The 18284-nt window shown below is 39.7% G+C and overlaps 1 non-coding gene across 1 annotated transcript; it reads right to left on the bottom strand.

Moving 5' to 3' along the window:
* Positions 1 to 17730: 17730 nt before the first annotated feature.
* On the bottom strand, positions 17731 to 17837 carry LOC127124513 (small nucleolar RNA R71). Its single transcript, XR_007803995.1, has one exon. It is a non-coding gene; the product is annotated as a small nucleolar RNA R71 (small nucleolar RNA).
* Between the last annotated feature and the right edge of the window lie 447 nt (positions 17838 to 18284).

The raw sequence follows: 18284 nt of genomic DNA, 5'->3' as shown, positions 1-18284 counted from the left end.
TTCTGGATAGGCATTACTTTCTCAGATTTGGGGTATAAGAAGCTGAAGACCGTAGAACTTTTAACCCAACTTGGCCTATTTAGGATGTAGTGGGGAGACTGTTCAGGTGTAGACTTGACAACAGTTGTTACGCGATACTACACTCGGGCGAGTTTCTCTTGAGAATATTATGGGTTTATGAGTCAGTCATCCTATCCTATAATATCTGATAGATGGAATTAAGACTTTGGGAAATTTTGTAGAACATGATTTGGAGGTTTTTATCCTTGGTACACTCCTTTGGGATGGTTCTAAACCTGACTCCATGCTCGTGACTCACAACAAACCCTTTGATTCTCGGTTGATCCGATCAAATCTCATCAATATCAATGGAACTTGGGTGTTGATAAGGTGAAAACCATAATCCACCAAAATGGATGATTGATCTTGATGATAACTTGATATATCCCTTGACCTTTGTTTGTGTTTGCCTTGTGTGTGATCCCCTGTTTGTGATTGTTGCATTCATGCATTCATGCGCATCATAACATTCATCACAAAAAAATAAATTTCAAGGAAACTAAGGACGTATTTGCAAATATTTTCAGACCATAGATTATGGACGAAGGAACACTAAGAAGTACAGTTTCAGATGTCCTTATTTGAAAGAGCTAAGGAAGTTGTCATCCTTTGTATTAGATCCCTTGGACTTCAAGCAACGTCATGGGAATCTCTTGTCTGTATTATCTGTTGATATGATTGAAGGACTTCTGAGTGTTTTGGTTCATTTCTATGATCCTCTCTATCGGTGCTTCACTATTCATAATTATCAGCTTGTACCTACATTAGAGGAGTATGCCCATATCTTGGGAATACCCGTATCTGACAAGGTACTTTTTAGTGGATTGGAGAAGATTCCTAGATCTCATGTCATAGCTGAAGCTCTTCATTTGAAGAAATCTGATATTGATGCTCATTTGGTGAAAAAATGAGGTATTCTTGGGTTGACTCCTGAGTTCCTCATTGGTAAAGCAATTGTCTTTGCTCAAGTAGGTAGTATGGATGCTTTTGAAGCCATCTTTGTATTGCTCATCTATGGTTTAGCTTTGTTTCCTAACATTGACGGTTTTGTTGATGTTAATGCCATTAGAACTTTCTTGATTGGGAATCATGTTCTGGCTTTGTTGGGTGACATGTATTTCTTTTTGCATTTGAGGAATTATAAAGGTGGTGGGACTATTGTGTGTTGTGTTCCTATTCTATAAAAGTGGTTTATTTCGCACTTGCCCTAGACACATGCTTTCGTGAAAAATTGACAATGTCTACGGTGGTCCCAGAGACTTATGTCTCTCACTAATGATGATATTGTTTGGTATGATTATGCATTAAGTAGTGTGGACATTATTGATATTTATGGTGAGTTCTCTAATGTGCCTCTCATTGGTACACACGGAGGAATCAACTACAACCCTTCTTTAGCTCGTCGTCAACTTGGGTTCCCCTTGAGAGATAAACCTAATAACACTCAATTTGAAGGTCTATTTTATCAAGAGGGTAAAGATACCTAACTTTTGAAGAGAAAGATGGTGCATGCTTGGAATGATGTGCATATGAAAGGAATATCCGAGCTTGGTCCATGCAACTATGTAGCTTTGGAAGCTTACACCATTTGGGTGAAGAAGACAGCTTTAGAGCTGAAGATGTTGTACGCTTATGAAAAACCTATGTCTGTGGTTATGACTGAGCCATCAACTCTCCCTAACCAATATGTAGAGGAGTTGGAAACGCACTTGCCAAGATGAAACAAGAGAGAGATATGTGGGAAGAGCGGTTTCATGCTTTGAACTGAAGGCATGAAGAGTTGCAGCTTGAGTCTAAGGACAAGGATGCACTTATTAAGATTCTTGAAGACCATGCAGTAAAGAGACGGAGATAACCAGAGGGTTTATCTTCCTCTAGCATCCCTCAGCCTTTCGGTGCTTGGAAGAAGATTGTTGATCAGCTAGTTCTTGAGAAGCTCAGATGAAGACATTCTTTGAGTCCCAAATTCGACACATCCGGAGGAAGTATGCACCCATAGACAGATCATCTGATGCAGTTGCTAGGGATCCTTAGGATGATAGTTTCCTTTTCTCTTGTATTTGTATTTTGGTTTCTGAAATTGTACTCAGTGTAATCCTTCCAATTTTTATGAATAAAAAAAGATTTTATGGTCAAACGAATTATTAATTGTTTATTGAATATATATATATATTTGCCAATGAGACTTCATATATTCCTTGAAATTAAAAGCAATCAAAACATTGCATTTCATGCATCATTTACATAACAGGTTTCTTTCGCCAAATGTCTTATCAGTTCTTCTTTTGTGCATCAGCCAAGCTGACTCACTGCTATAATACTCACGTTAATAAACCCAAGAGAATGGAGCACTTAGAGCAAGAGAACAGAGAGCTAAAAGATGAGATATCCAAACTTACGAAACTAATGGAATCCGTGATTTCTGCTCAGAACAATCATCATCATCTCCTGCAACTCCTTCTCCTCCGAGGACCGTCATTTCTGAGATTGCTTCTTCAACTGTTCCAGTTGTTGCTTCCAGCCAATCCATTCCTACTATGCCTGTTGGATTCCCTTGGGGAATGCCACCAAATTTTATGCTAGAGGAGTATGCACCCACCTTTGCTTCTCTGCCAGCATCTAGCCCGGTCATGTCAATGCCACCTTCTGTTATCCACACTCTGAGCTGTCTGAAGGTCTAGACGTCTACGAGAAGATGGATGGGATGAAATATCAATTCCTTGAGTTGCGTAAAGAATTGAAAACTTCGATTTGTTGTCGTCTTTATCTTCAGAGTCGAAGGTTTATTTTCCTTGTACCAGATTTAAAGCCTCCGTTTGGAGCAGGTTCTTATTTATCGCTTTTATTTATTTTACTGGTCATTGTCTTTACTTTAATTAATTTCTGCCCACGCTTTACTTTATTTAATTTCTGTCCACGCTTTACTTTATTTAATTTCTGTGCACGCTTTACTTTATTTACTTTTTGTCCACGCTTTACTTTATTTAATTCTTGTCATTTCCTTTACTTTATTTAAATTTCTCGTCGTTATCTTTATTGCTCGTTTTATTTATTTTACACGCTTTACTCGTTCTTTACGCCTTCCATTCTAAAACAACTTTTCATCATGATCAATATCATTGTGTTTGCTTGTATTACCATGTCTGGCTAAATCTTTCAGAGGTTAGAATGTAAAGATCGCGGTTAAAGAGATGTTTCACATATTGAATCTGTAGAGATGTTTCTGAAACAAACTTGGTTAGTTTTAACTACTCAAGGAGTGCGAAAGCATCCTGGCTTAGTTAACTAGGAATTTTTATCACTTTAAGGAAAAACGATTTTTGAAATTGTTTTCGGACGCGTTGATAGATTTAAAATTAGGAAACTCCTTGGGTAAAACTTTCCAAATCAAAATCACTTTTCAACGAAGTTTACGAGTCTTATTTCTTAAAAAGAAGTTTACTACTTTAACATTCTGCGCACCTTTTATAAGTGACAATAAAAGGCCTTAATTTAAGGGTAAACTCGGTTCTGAATACGCGAAAGCGACATTTCCTGTTAAATGGATTATTTTCAAGAGTAGAAAATATTTCCTCATAAGTAGTTCTATTTAGACAATCGAAACATCACTTAATTGACGTGAAATACATTCAAACCTGTCTTTATCTGCATCGCATTTATCACCTCCTTTATTTACTTTTATTTTGCAACATCAATACCTCTCTTATACCGCCTTAGATAAACACTGTAACGATAGTAATCGATAGATTGACAATCTGGTCTCTGTGGGATCGATATCATTTTATATTACTCTGACGCGATTCGTGCACTTGCGAATACAGCGATCAAGTTTTTGGCGCCATTGCCGGGGACCGACTTCATCAAATTTCATACCCTGTTGTTACACCGTCTAGACTATGGCATTATTAGCCGGTAAATGCGAAGAACCCGTAGTACCAGAAATTTAGTAGATCCTTTAGCGGAACCCGAAAGTTACACTCGTACACGCCTCTTACTCATCCGAATTAAGAAAGCTATGGTCGAGAATCGCGACCGGAGACCTCTTAAGGAATTTCCACAACCCTCTGATGAGGAACCTAGTTCGAGTATAGTAAACCCCCTCATTCCTGCCAACAATTTCGAACTAAAACCATCTTTACTGCAATTAGTGCAACAGAACCAATTCGCAGGTCTCGCTACTGAGTACCCAAATCAATATTTAAAAGTTTTTATCTGTTGGTTCTAAGTGTTGGCAGCAATTTTGCTAACACAAAGAGTGTTCACAAGATGTTATGTGTGATGTCTTAACATAAGATATCCTGTGTACCTGCTGGAGTTCAAGAACATGATCATACAGGATTGTTTCAGAATGTCATACACAATGTCATGGCTTTTGATAATGTGTACCTGCTGGAGTTGAAATGGAAAACATAGTTATACAGGATTGTATCAGGATGTCATACACGATGTCATGACATCTGATGTTTTGTACCTACTGGAAATTATAAAAGGAATTATGGACTTATGCAGGATTGTTCCAGGATGTCAGACCCGATGTCATGACATCCTGTACACATAACATTCAGTATGAATGTCTGGTGTTGTGTGATTGCGCATTTAATGGCAATCTATGTATGATTGAAGATCTGATTTGCAGGCGCATTCAATCATGGATTACAACCTGATTTACTTATTTTCCAAGGAGATCTAACCAGCTGTTATGAAAAGATTTAATTGGAAAATAGATTTAGGGTTTTCAAGATGTCCAAGCCCAGCTGAAAGCTTCTATAAAAAGGGACTTGGAAAACCTGTTTTGGACACACAACCAATACTGAGCGAAATATAGAGAGAGAGCTAGGGTTTGTGTCTTGTTTAGTCGTGAGACTTGTAAGCCATTCAAGTCATCTTTTGATGATTGAATTGGTCTGATTTGTGGTTGTAATTTGTCACTCTAAAGCTGTTAAGAAAGAGTGTGTGTCTACTTGATCAAAGTTGTGAAGCAAGATCAAGTGTGTGTCTACTTAATCAAAGTTGTTAAGCAAGATCAAGTGTGTGTCTTCTTGATTGAAACTGTGAAGTAAAATCAAGAGTGTGTTATTGAAAAGTTTTTTCTTTTCTTAAGGGATCGTTGTTTAAGATCACATGTGTGATTGTAGGGAAGTGAGTGGGTTCTCATATCTAAGAGTGCTTAGGTAGAAATTGCATGGGTAGAGATTAGGTGAGAAAGACTGTAACTTGTTGAAGTGTACTGATAAAGAGTTGGATAATGGGCTTGGTGCAGTTCCTGATGTGGGCCTTGTTACTGAGAGGCCTATTACTTGGAAGGTATATTCTAGAAGAAAGAAAGGTGGGGCATGAGAGAGAAAAGGGGAGGCTGAGGTGGTGAGCACCACGTGATTTTGTTAGAGAGATATATGGGTAGTGGAATGAGTGGGGGGATCATGTAATGATTATTCTGTTTGTGGGTTGGGAGAATTGATATTCTCTGGTACAGAAGCTCTAGCTCTGGTATATTCATATTGCAAAAGCAAATCTTCTCCTTTATCATATTACACCATATATAAAATACCTCATTACCTTCATTTGTCACTGTTTTATTCATTACTATATTGTCTTTTGTCTTCTGTGTGTTATGGTTTCTATCATTGGTCCGACCTGCCAGATTAAGAGAACAAGCCAGCGAGACACTTAATTGTCCATGCCACCAAAAATGTCCGATAGAGTTGAAGCGTTGGAAGAGAAATTTGGTGCCTTAGAGGAATCCCTTCGTTTCCGAATGGAGGAGTTTCAAAAGTTGGTGATGTCGGAATTCGCAAAACTTAGAGAGAAACCCTCTTCCGAAGTCTCGTCGCTGCTTTCAGATGAAGTGTTTTCTGAGTTTAAAATGGTTGTGAAGAAGGTAGCGCTACCACCGTTTGATGGCGATGATCCGGTTGGATGTGTTACTAGAGATGAGACTTATTTTGAGGTACAATGATCGTCAGAGGAGGTGAAGGTTAGGTTAGAGAAACTGAGCATGGAAGGAGCCACGATTCATTGGTTCAATCTTTTAAGAGAGACAGAGGATAATTTGAAATGGTCAAAATTGAAGAGGTCCTTGATTGAAAGATATGGAGGAAGAAAGAGTGATAACCCATTTGAGGAGTTGAAAGACTTGCAGCAAACGGGAAATGTGGAGGAGTATATTTTAGAGTTTGAATATGTTTCTTCTCAGGTGGGACGACTTCCAGAGCAGCAATACCTATGGTATTTCATGGGAGGTCTCAAATCTGAAATACGTTTGAGGGTAAGGACATTTAACCCTAGAACGCGTGTGGAAGCCATGAAAATTGCTCGAGATGTTGAAACAGAGCTTCGTGGAAGTCTGGTACACAGAAGCGGTGGCACACGTCAATGGAAGGGAGGAAGAGAGTCACACTATGGGCCGGGTGGAGTAGGAGAAAATGGGTCGGATTCTAACCCGAGTGGTGGAAGTGGATTAGGGTTGCAGCCCAAATAGGGTCAGTACAAGAGTAGTTCCGGGTCAACTTGCACAAATGGAGGCCCAACAAAAATGGCCCAGTCCAGCATCAATTCCAACCCTAATGCCAGTAGGGGTATGGGACGGCAGGGACAAAATGCAGAAACACGCAGTAACCTGAGTAAAAATAGAGGAATTCGACATCTTCCATACTCCGAACTCATGGACAGGAAGGTGAAAGGTCTTTGCTTCCGGTGTGGCGAACGGTTTCATCCTCTACATCAATGCACAGAGAAGTAATTTCGCTTAGTGATTCTTGGAGATGATGAAACAATTAATGAAGAAGGAGAGGTGCTTGCAATAGAACTCAAGGAAGAAGAAGAAGAGATTGCATTGGAGTGTAATGCGTTGGGGGTTTTTGGAGTGACAGAAGTGAAGGATTCATGGAAGCCTTCTACAACGATGAGGTTGGAAGGCACGGTGATGGGTATCGGAGTACATATTTTGGCCGACAGTGGAGCAAGCCATTATTTCATCGATCCAAAAGTTGCGGCGGCACTGGGTTTAGTTGTGGAACCAAATACAATGTTAGGGGTGAAATTAGGGGATGGACATAGAGTCAATATTGTTGGGAAGTGCAGGAACATTGAATTACAGATTGGGGATTTCACTACTCCATTAACTGCTTATGTGTTGGAATTGGGAGATTTGGATTTGATAATGGGGGCAGCTTGGATGAGACAGTTTGGGAAGGTTACCTTTGATTGGGAAAACATGGTTCTTAGTTTTCCATGGAAGGAAGGGGTAGTTGAAAGACGAGGAGATTGATAGTATAATGACTCAAAAATGTAAATTGACATCCCATCAACAAGAGGAGTTGAAACAAGTGCTGAATTATTTTTCTAAGGTATTTAAAGAGATGTAGGGGCTGCCACCAAAAAGAGATATCACTCACTGTATTGAACTGCATAAATAGGCTATTCCGGTTAGTGTGCGGCCATACCGATATCCGTACCACCACAAAGATGAAATAGAAAGACAAGTGCGAACTATGCTCAAGCAAGGCATCATTAGACATAGTTCCAATGCTTTTTCAACTCCTGTAATATTAGTAAAAAAGAAAGATGACACATGGAGAATGTGTGTGGATTATAGGGAGTTAAACAAAGCTATTGTTCCGGATAAATACCCGATTCCGGTGGTGGAGGAGCTGTTGGATGAATTGCACGGTGCTAGGTATTTTTCCAAGATAGATTTAAAATTGGGATATCATCAAATAAGGGTGAAGGAGGAGGATGTGCACAAAACTGCATTTCGAACACATGAAGGCCACTATGAAATTTTGGTGATGCGATTTGGATTGACCAATGCACCAGCCACATTTCAATTGACAATGAATCAAGTGTTCAAGCCGTTTCTAAGGAGGTTTGTCTTTGTTTTCTTCGATGATATACTGATCTATAGTCGAGGGTGAAATGATCATGTGCAACACCTAACTCAAGTGCTGGAGGTATTACAAGATAATGCATTTGTGGCTAACAGTAAAAAATGTGTTTTTGGTAGCAAACAAGTGGAATACCTAGGCCATATCATTTCTGAAAGTGGAGTGGCAGTGGATCCAGATAAAATAAAGAGCATAAGGGAATGGCCAATTCCTTGTAGTGTGAAGGGGGTGAGAGGCTTTTTGGGGTTGACCGGGTATTATAGAAAATTTATCAAAGGTTATGGAAGGATAGCTAAGCCATTAACGGAATTGACGAAGAAGGATGGATTCAAGTGGGGAGAGGAAGCCTTGCTAGCATTTGAAGAATTGAAAAAAGTAATGACGACATCACCAATTTTGGTACTTCCATATTTTACTCAGCCGTTCGAAATTGAGTGTGATGCTTCCGGAAGAGGAGTAGGGGCTCTTTTGATGCAAAAGAAGCGACCGATCGCATTTTTCAGCAAGGCACTTTCAAAAAATAACCTTACAAAATCGGCCTACGAGAAGGAATTGATGGCACTTGTATTGGCAATACAACATTGGAGACCCTATCTAGTGGGGAGGAAATTTGTAGTCTATTCTGATCAAAAGAGCCTCAAACACCTGCTGCAACAAAGAATAACAACGGCTGACCAACAAAATTGGATGTCAAAGCTCTTAGGTTATCAATTTGAGGTTATTTATAAACCTGGCCTTGAAAACAAGGCGGTTGATTCTCTGTCCAGGATGTTCGAGGAAGCGGAATTAAAATCAATCACCTCTTCCCCTTTATGGTTACAAATGCAGCAAGTGCAATAGGAGGTAAGAGAAGACGAGCAACTGAAAAGGGTGATCAATGATATAGAATCTGACTTGAATACTCACCCTGGGTTCAATATGCAGCGAGGAGTGTTGTTGTATAAAAACAAACTGGTTTTATCCTCCAAATCAGCTTGTTTACCAATGGTGTTGCAGGAATTTCACTCTACCCAGGCTGGGGGTCACTCAGGTTTTGTGAGAACATATACGAGGGTTGCTGGAAATTTGTATTGGATTGACATGAAGAGATTTGTACAGGAGTTTGTGAGGAGTTGCGATGTCTGTCAGAGGTAAAAATATTCTGCATTGTCACCCGCAAGGCTGCTGCAACCGCTGCCTGTACCAGAATTGATTTGGGAAGACATTTCTCTTGATTTCATTACTGGTTTACCCAAATCCAAAGGATTTGAAGCTATTTTTGTTGTGGTGGATAGGTTATCTAAGTATAGCCATTTTATACCCTTAAAACATCCTTATACTACAAGGAAGGTGACAGAGGTGTTCACAAAGGAGATAGTTCGTTTGCATGGAGTGCCACAATCTATTGTAAGTGATCGCGACCCACTCTTCATTAGCGTATTTTGGAAGGAGCTATTCCGCTTACAAGGGACAATTTTAAAAATGAGTTCCTCTTATCATCCCGAGACAGACGGAGAAACGGAGGTGGTGAATAGATGTCTTGAAGCTTACTTGCGTTGTTTTGCTTCGGAATAACCCAATAATTGGTCTTATTGGGTATCGTGGGCTGAGCTGTGGTATAATTCCACATACCATGTGACTACTGAAACCACTCCCTTTGAGGTGGTTTACGGAAGGAAACCACCTTCTTTAATTCGTTTTTCCTAAGGGGAGACGAGGGTAGAGGCTGTGGCGGCTGACTTAGTGGACCGGGATGAAGCTTTGAGGCAATTAAAGCATAATTTGCTGAGAGCGCAACAGCAAATGAAGAAATATGCGGATAAGAAACGAAGGGACGTGTCTCTTGAAGTGGGAGAGTGGGTGTTTCTCAAACTCAGGCCTCATAGGCAGCAAACAGTAGCTCGGAGGATTAATCAAAAGTTAGCACCACGGTATTTTGGGCCTTATCCGATACTGGCAAGGGTTGGAGCAGTATCTTACAGGTTGAAGTTGCCGGAGTCCGCAAGGATTCACTCTGTTTTCCATGTCTCACAGTTGAAAAAGTGGTTAGTCAAATGGAAGGGACGGACATGGAGGATACAACTTGGGTGGATGAATCTATGTTGAAAAGTCAATTTCCCCATGTTAGCCTTGAGGACAAGGCTATTGTTGCAGGAGTGGGCAAAGATAGAGAGTTAGATAATGGGCCTGGTGCAGTTCCTGATGTGGGCCTTGTTACTAAGAGGCCTATTACTTGGAAGGTATATTCTAGAAGAAAGAAAGGTGGGGCAGGAGAGAGAAAAGGGGAGGCTGAGGTGGTGAGCACCACGTGATTCTGTTAGAGAGATATATGGGTAGTGGAATGAGTAGGGGGGGATCATGCAATGATTATTCTGTTTGTGGGTTGGGAGAATTGATATTCTCTGGTACAGGAGCTCTAGCTCTGGTATATTCATATTGTAAGAGCAAATCTGCTCCTTTATCATATTACACCATATATAAAATACCTCATTACCTTCATTTGTCACTGTTTTATTCATTACTATATTGTCTTTTGTCTTCTGTTTGCTTTGGTTTCTATCATGTACGAAGAGTCTTTGAACTGTATCTATTTAGTGGATTTCCTTCCTGGCTTGGTAGCCCCCAGATGTAGGTGAGTTGCACCGAACTGGGTTAACAATTGCTTGTGTCTTTTGCATTACCATTCTATTTCTTTCTTCTGTTTGTGTTACCCAGATATTAGTGTCGTGACATCACCTTCGACATCTCATATCTGATACCAGAATTTCAATTGGTATCAAAGCAGGCATCCTGCTCTGGTTCTGGGTGAGATCTAGGGACAACACTTTCTGGTACAATGGAGAGAGATAGAGGATCTATTCACAGGCCATCAATTTTTGATGGATCTAACTATGATTACTGGAAACCTAGAATGGTAGCCTTCCTAAAAACTCTTGATAATAAGGCTTGGAAGACTATGTTAACAGGCTGGGAACATCCAGTAATTACTAAGGAAGGAGAAGCCACTGCTGATAAGAAGCCTGAAGAACAATGGTCCAAGGAGGAGGATGATCTAGCCCTTGGAAATTCTAAAGCATTGAATGCCATCTTCAATGGAGTAGACAAGAACATCTTCAGATTAGTAAACAACTTTGAAGTGGCTAAAGATGCTTGGGACATTCTTAAAACCACTCATGAAGGCACCTCTAGAGTGAAAATGTCTAGACTACAGCTGCTCACCACCAAGTTTGAAAACTTAAGGATGAAAGAAGATGAAAATATTCATGAATTTCACATGAGTATCCTTGAAATTGCCAATGCCTCTGGGGCTTTGGGAGAGAAGATGTCAGATGAAAAGTTAGTAACAAAAATACTCAGATCACTCCCTAAGAGATTTGCTATGAATGTAACAGCCATAGAAGAATCTCAAGACATTTAAAATATGAGAGTTAATGAGCTAACTGGATCCCTCCAAACATTTGAGATGGGAATATGTGATGGATCTGAAAAGAAAGCCAAGAGCATAGCCTTCATGTCAAACACTAAAGAGGAAGATGAGGAAGGTGGTCAAGATATTGATGAAGATCTGGCAAAAGAGGTAGCAATGCTGGGAAGACAGTTCAAAAGACTTATGAAAAAGATTGATGTGAGATCTAATGTCAAGAACATCGCATCTGACATCAGTAAATCCAACAGTTTTGGTAGAAGAACAAGGTCTGAAGAAAGGCCCAAAGAAGTTCAGTGCTATGAGTGTAATGGGTATGGTCATATTAAAACTGAATGTGAGACCTACCTCAAGAAACAAAAGAGGAGTCTTGCTGCTTCTTGGTCTGATGGAAGTGAAACAGAAGAAGCTGCAAATCATGTGACTGCATTGACAGGAAGATGGGGTTCTGATGAAGAGTCCGGAGATGATGAAGTAACCTTTGAAGAGCTGGACACTACCTACAAAGAGTTGTGCCACAAAAGAGGAGTGTGCAGACAAGTTGAAACTCAGAGGAAAGTGATTGCCCAACTGGAAAATGAAAAGGAAGAATATGTGGAAACCATCTCCAAGTTGAAGACTGGAGCAGTACTCTTAAGTTCCAAACTATATGAGATGACCAAGTATGTAAGAATGCTTAACAATGGATCTGACATCTTAGACAAGATTCTCCAGACTGGTCAAATAACAGGGGACAAATCTGGCATTGGATTCAATGAATCTAAGGCTGAGTGCAGTTACACTGGTTGTAAACCAAAATCCAAACCTAAGTACAGCCAGGTTAAAAACAAACCTGAGATGTCACATAATATGTCTCAACATCAGAAGGGAAAACAGCAAAAAGGAAAGCATAAAAAATGGAGATGCCATTATTGTGGAAAATTTGGCCACCTGAAGCCCTTCTGCTATAAGCTATATGGTTATCCTACCCCTGAGCAGACTCAATATCAATCAAGATCCAAACCTCATAGGCCTGTCAACAAAAAGCAATGAGTTCCTAAGACAAAGGTTACAAGTCTAATAGCTCACACTTCCTTCAGAGTTTCAGCCAAAGAAGATTGGTATTTTGACAGTGGTTACTCCAGACATATGACTGGAAACAAAAATCTGCTAACTGACCTTCACCCTCATGCCATGAGTTATGTTACCTTTAGTGATGGAGCAAAGGGTGAAATCAAGGGAATGGGTAAGCTGGATTTCCCTAGAGTTCCTGAACTTGACAATGTCCTACTTGTTAAGGGATTAACTGCTAATCTAATAAGCATCAGTCAACTGTGTGATCAAGGTCTGAATGTAAACTTCACTAGAACTGAATGTCTGATTACTAACAAGGAAAATGAAGTAATCATGAAAAGAGTTAGGTCCAAAGACAACTGCTACATGTGGAACTCTCAAGAAACTGATTACTCTTCAATGTGTACCTTAGCCAAAGAGGAAGAAGTGGAGATATGCCATCAAATATTGGGCCACCTGCATCTTAAAGGTATGAAAAGGATCATATATGTTGAAGCTGTTAGAGGAATTCCCAACTTAAAGATTGATGAAGGAAAAATATGTGGAGAATATCAGATTGGTAAACAGACAAGGATGTCACACCAAAAGCTCAGACATGATACCACTACCAAAGTTTTGGAACTCCTCCATATGGATTTGATGGGACCCATGCAAGTAGAAAGTCTTAGTGGGAAGAAGTATGCATATGTGGTGGTGGATGATTTCTCCAGATACACCTGGATCAATTTCATAAGAGAAAAATCTGATGTGTTTGAAGTCTTCAAGGAGCTTTGTCTAAAACTACAAAGAGAAAAGGAAAGCCCTGTCATCAAAATTAGAAGTGATCATGGGAAGGAATTTGAGAACAACAAATTTGCTGAATTTTGCTCTTCAGAAGGAATTCATCATGAGTTCTCATCTCCCATTACTCCCCATCAAAATGGAGTGGTGGAAAGAAAGAATAGAACTCTTCAAGAATCAGCCAGAGCTATGATTCATGCTAAGAAATTGCCCTACCATTTTTGGGCTGAAGCCATGAACCCAGCCTGCTATGTTCACAACAGAGTGACATTGAAGAAAGGGACTCCCACAACCCTATATGAAGTCTGGAAAGGAAGAAGACCTACATTCAAATACTTCCATGTATTTGGTAGTAAATGCTATATCATGGCAAATCCCGAGCAAAGAAGGAAGATGGATCCCAAAAGTGATGATGGAATATTTCTGGGCTATTCAACAAACAGCAGAGCTTACAAGGTCTTTAATTCCAGAACTAATGTATTGATGGAATCCATTAATGTTGTGGTTGATGACCAACAGACTGATGTCACAGACGATGTCGAGACATCTCTGAATGATTCCCCAGCTAACTTCTCAGACAAAGATAAGGAAAGTGCATCTCCTCAAGATGAACCTGAAGATGACAAAATCAACAAGGGACCCTCTATCAGAATTCAGAAGGACCATCCCAAAGATCTTATCATAGGAGATCCAAATAAAGGGGTCACTACTAGATCTAGGGAAGTGATCTCACATGGCTGCTTTGTGTCAAAGATTGAACCTAGGAATGTCAAGGAAGCCTTGACTGATGAGTTCTGGATAAATGCCATGCAGGAGGAGTTAGGTCAATTCAAGAGGAATTAAGTATGGGAACTGGTTCCTAGACCTGAAGGAGTAAATGTCATAGGTACAAAGTGGGTATATAAGAATAAATCTGATGAACAAGGGGTTGTTACTAAGAACAAAGCTTTGATGAAACATTTGCTCCTGTAGCTCGCCTTGAGTCAATTAGATTATTGCTTGGAGTGGCCTGTATTCTGAAATTCAAACTGTTCCAAATGGATGTAAAAAGTGCCTTCTTGAATGGCTACTTAAATGAAGAAGTGTATGTTGAACAGCCTAAAGGATTCACAGATCCAAATCTTCCACAACATGTGTACAGATTAAAGAAAGCCCTCTATGGGTTGAAGCAAGCTCCCAGGGCTTGGTATGAGAGACTCACAGTGTTCCTCACTGACAATGGATACACGAAAGGAGGTATTTACAAAACTCTATTTGTGAAGAATGAATGAGGGAAGCTCATGGTGGCACAAATATATGTAGATGACATTGTATTTGGTGGGATGTCAGATCAGATGGTTGAACATTTTGTTGGACAAATGCAATCTGAGTTTGAGATGAGCCTTGTTGGAGAACTGACCTACTTTCTTGGGCTACAAGTCAAACAGATGGAAGACTTTATCTTTCTATCTCAAAGCAAGTACGCCAAGAACATTGTGAAGAAGTTTGGCATGGAGAATGCAAGTCATAAAAGGACACCTGCTCCTACACATGTGAAAATCTCCAAAGATGAAAATAGTGTCAGTGTAGATTAGAGTCTATACAGAAGCATGATAGGTAGTCTGCTATATCTCACAGCAAGCAGACCTGACATTGCATTTCCTGTAGGTGTTTGTGCTAGGTATAAAGCTGAACCAAAAGTCAGTCACATAAACCAAGTGAAGAGAATACTGAAATATGTCAATGGCACCAGTGACTATGGGATGTTGTATACTCATGGATCTAGATCTATGCTTACTGGTTACTATGATGCTGACTGGGCTGGAAGTGCTGATGATAGGAAGAGCATATCAGGAGGATGTTTCTTTTTGGGGAACAATCTGATTTCATGGTTTAGCAAGAAACAAAACTGTGTATCTCTATCCACTGCTGAAGCTGAATACAGAGCAGCTGGGAGTAGTTGTTTTCAACTGGTCTGGATGAAGCAAATGTTGTCTGAATACAATGTCACACAAGAAGTCATGACATTATACTGTGACAACCTGAGTGCTATAAATATTTCCAAAAATCCTATTCAGCATAGCCGGACAAAGCACATTGACATTCGTCATCACTTCATTAGAGAACTTGTAGAAGAGAAGATCATACCTCTGGAGCATGTTACTACTGAAAAGCAATTAGCTGACATTTTCACTAAAGCTTTGGATGCCAATCAATTTGAATGTTTAAGGGGGAAGTTGGGGATCTGTATTCATGAGAACCTATAGCAAGCAAAGGAGTTTGTGGTTAATATCCCAAAGGATATTTCTGAGTTTTGTGAGGTGTGCTGTGTTTGAAGACTGTTCTTGGTGTGGCTGTTGTGGTTGATGTTATGGAAGCTGTTCCCCCTCTGCTGTTTGGATGCTGAAGAATTTGTTTATTTTTGTTTAAATGTGTAATTTGTGGCAGTCCTCATTGATGCCTGTTTGTAATATTTTGGGCTCTTAATGAGTTCCTTGGATTTATTCATCATCTCAGCTATCACAACTGTGTATGATGATGGTTTGTATCTCCTGAACAATTATGTTTTAACATTTTTAATGTTATAACATCTGATCTGACATTCTCTACTAGGCTAATTGACATTTATTTTGTCTAATTGGTCACCTTTGGTCAATTTTGACTAAAAAGGGGGAGAAATGTTGATGTGGAAGCAGTTAAAGCTGTGGAGTTGTGGAGCTGTGAGGAGATGTATGTAGTTGAACAGATGGACAACTATTATTGAAGGAGATGTACTGTTCTGGTTACAGATGTCAAAGGGGATGTCTGATGTGGTGCACATGTGATGTTGAAGCAGATGTCAGAATGACATTCTGAGTGTTACATGTGTTCTGGTTACAGGTGCTGTTATTATTAAAGGAGTTGTATGTGGTGCACAGATTTAGGGGGAGAAGAAGAACCCTTGTGCATTTGTGTGTCTTACTAGTTGCATCCATAACTAGTAATTCTGTTTGTGTTGCACAAATTTAGGGGGAAGAGAAGTACCCTTGTGCATGTGTGTATTACTAGTAGCTATAACTAGTAATTGTGTTTGCTTCTGCTGCTGTTTAAACTGTTGTTTAACTGCTGATAGTTTTCTTGTGAACAAAAAGGACAGATATATGTTTTAGCCAAAATTTGCCAAAGGGGGAGTTTGTAGGTTCTATGTGTTGGCAGCAATTTTGGTAAAACAAAGAGTGTTCACAAGATGTTCTGTGTGACGTCTTAACATAAGATATCCTATGTACCTGCTGGAGTTCAAGAACATGATCATGCAAGATTGTTTCAGAATGTCATACACAATGTCATGGCTTCTGATAATGTGTACCTGCTGGAGTTGAAATGGAAGACATGGATTGTATCAGGATGTCATACACGATGTCATGACATCTGATGTTTTGTACCTGCTGGAAATTATAAAAGGAATTATGGAATTATGCAGGATTGTTCCAGGATGTCAGACCCGATGTCATGACATCCTGTACACATAACATTCAGTGTGAATGTCTGGTGTTATGTGATTGCGCATTTAATGGCAATCTATGTATGATTGAAGATCTGATTTGCAGGCGCATTCAATAATGGATTACAACCTGATTTACTTATTTTCCAAGGAGATCTAACCAGCTGTTATGAAAAGATTTAATTGGAAAATAGATTTAGGGTTTTCAAGATGTCCAAGCCCAGCTGAAAGCTTCTATAAAAAGGGACTTGGAAAAACTGTTTTGGACACACAACCAATACTGAGCAAAATATAGAGAGAGAGCTAGGGTTTGTGTCTTGTTTAGTTGTGAGAATTGTAAGCCATTCAAGTCATCCATAGATGATTGAATTGGTCTGATTTATGGTTGTAATTTGTCACTCTAAAGCTGTTAAGCAAGAGCGTGTGTCTACTTGATCAAAGTTGTGAAGCAAGATCAAATGTGTGTCTACTTGATCAAAGTTGTTAAGCAAGATCAAGTGTGTGTCTTCTTGATTGAAACTGTGAAGTAAAATCAAGAGTGTGTTATTGAAAAGTGTTTTCTTTTCTCAAGGGATTGTTGTTTAAGATCACAGGTGTGATTGTAGGGAAGTGAGTGGGTTCTCATATCTAAGAGTGTTTAGGTAGAAATTGCACGAGTAGAGATTAGGTGAGAAAGACTGTAACTTGTTGAAGTGTACGGAGAGTCTTTGAACTGATTCTATTTAGTGGATTTCCTTCCTGGCTTGGTAGCCCCCAGACGTAGGTGAGTTGCACCGAACTGAGTTAACAAATGCTTGTGTCTTTTGCATTACCATTCTATATCTTTCTTCTGTTTATGTTACTCAGATATTAGTGTCGTGACATCACCTTCGACATCTCATATCTGATACCAGAATTTCATTATCCAACTGGCCAACACTTTTAAATCTAACGGCGCTTCACCTGATGCGATTCGTTTGAGATTATTTCCTTTCTCCCCCAGGGATAGAGCACGTTCATGGTTAGATTCACTTCTAGCTAATTCAATAACTACCTGGGAAGACCTTAGGAAAGTATTCCTGGCTAGATATTTTTCCCCCAGTAAGACTGCTGTTCTTCGAAACCAAATAACTAGATTTACTCAAAACCAATGAGAAACACTCTTTGAAGCCTAAGAGAGATATAAAGAGCTATTAAGAGTTTGTCCGCACCATGGCCTAGAACAATGGTTGATCATTCATACCTTCTACAATGGACTCCATTACAACACAAAGATGACTGATGAACAAACCTTACCCTGAAGCTTGTGACCTAATTGAGGATATGGCCCAAAACCATTACCAATGGGGAACTGAACGAGCATCAATAGAGAAAAAGGAGACCCAAGGTGGAATACATGAGATAAGCTCTATGGACATGATGCAGGCGAAAATGGACGCTTTAACCCTTAAGGTCGAACATATGTCTACAAACACTAACACCGCAACGGTAGTCCACATAGAGTGCGAACTTTGTGGATCTAAAGGACATGAATCGGCGGAGTGTAACCTTTTGAACGACCTGAACACCGACCAAGTGAACTACGCCCAAGGTAACCCATTTTCAAACACTTACAACCCTGGGTGGAAGAATCACCCGAATTTTTCCTATAAAAACCAGAACCCTA

Source organism: Lathyrus oleraceus, chromosome 2, assembly GCF_024323335.1.
Source record: "Lathyrus oleraceus cultivar Zhongwan6 chromosome 2, CAAS_Psat_ZW6_1.0, whole genome shotgun sequence".
Lineage (NCBI taxonomy): Eukaryota > Viridiplantae > Streptophyta > Magnoliopsida > Fabales > Fabaceae > Lathyrus > Lathyrus oleraceus.
Note: the sequence above shows the minus strand (reverse complement) of the source record. Positions and strands in the feature narration are given on the sequence as shown.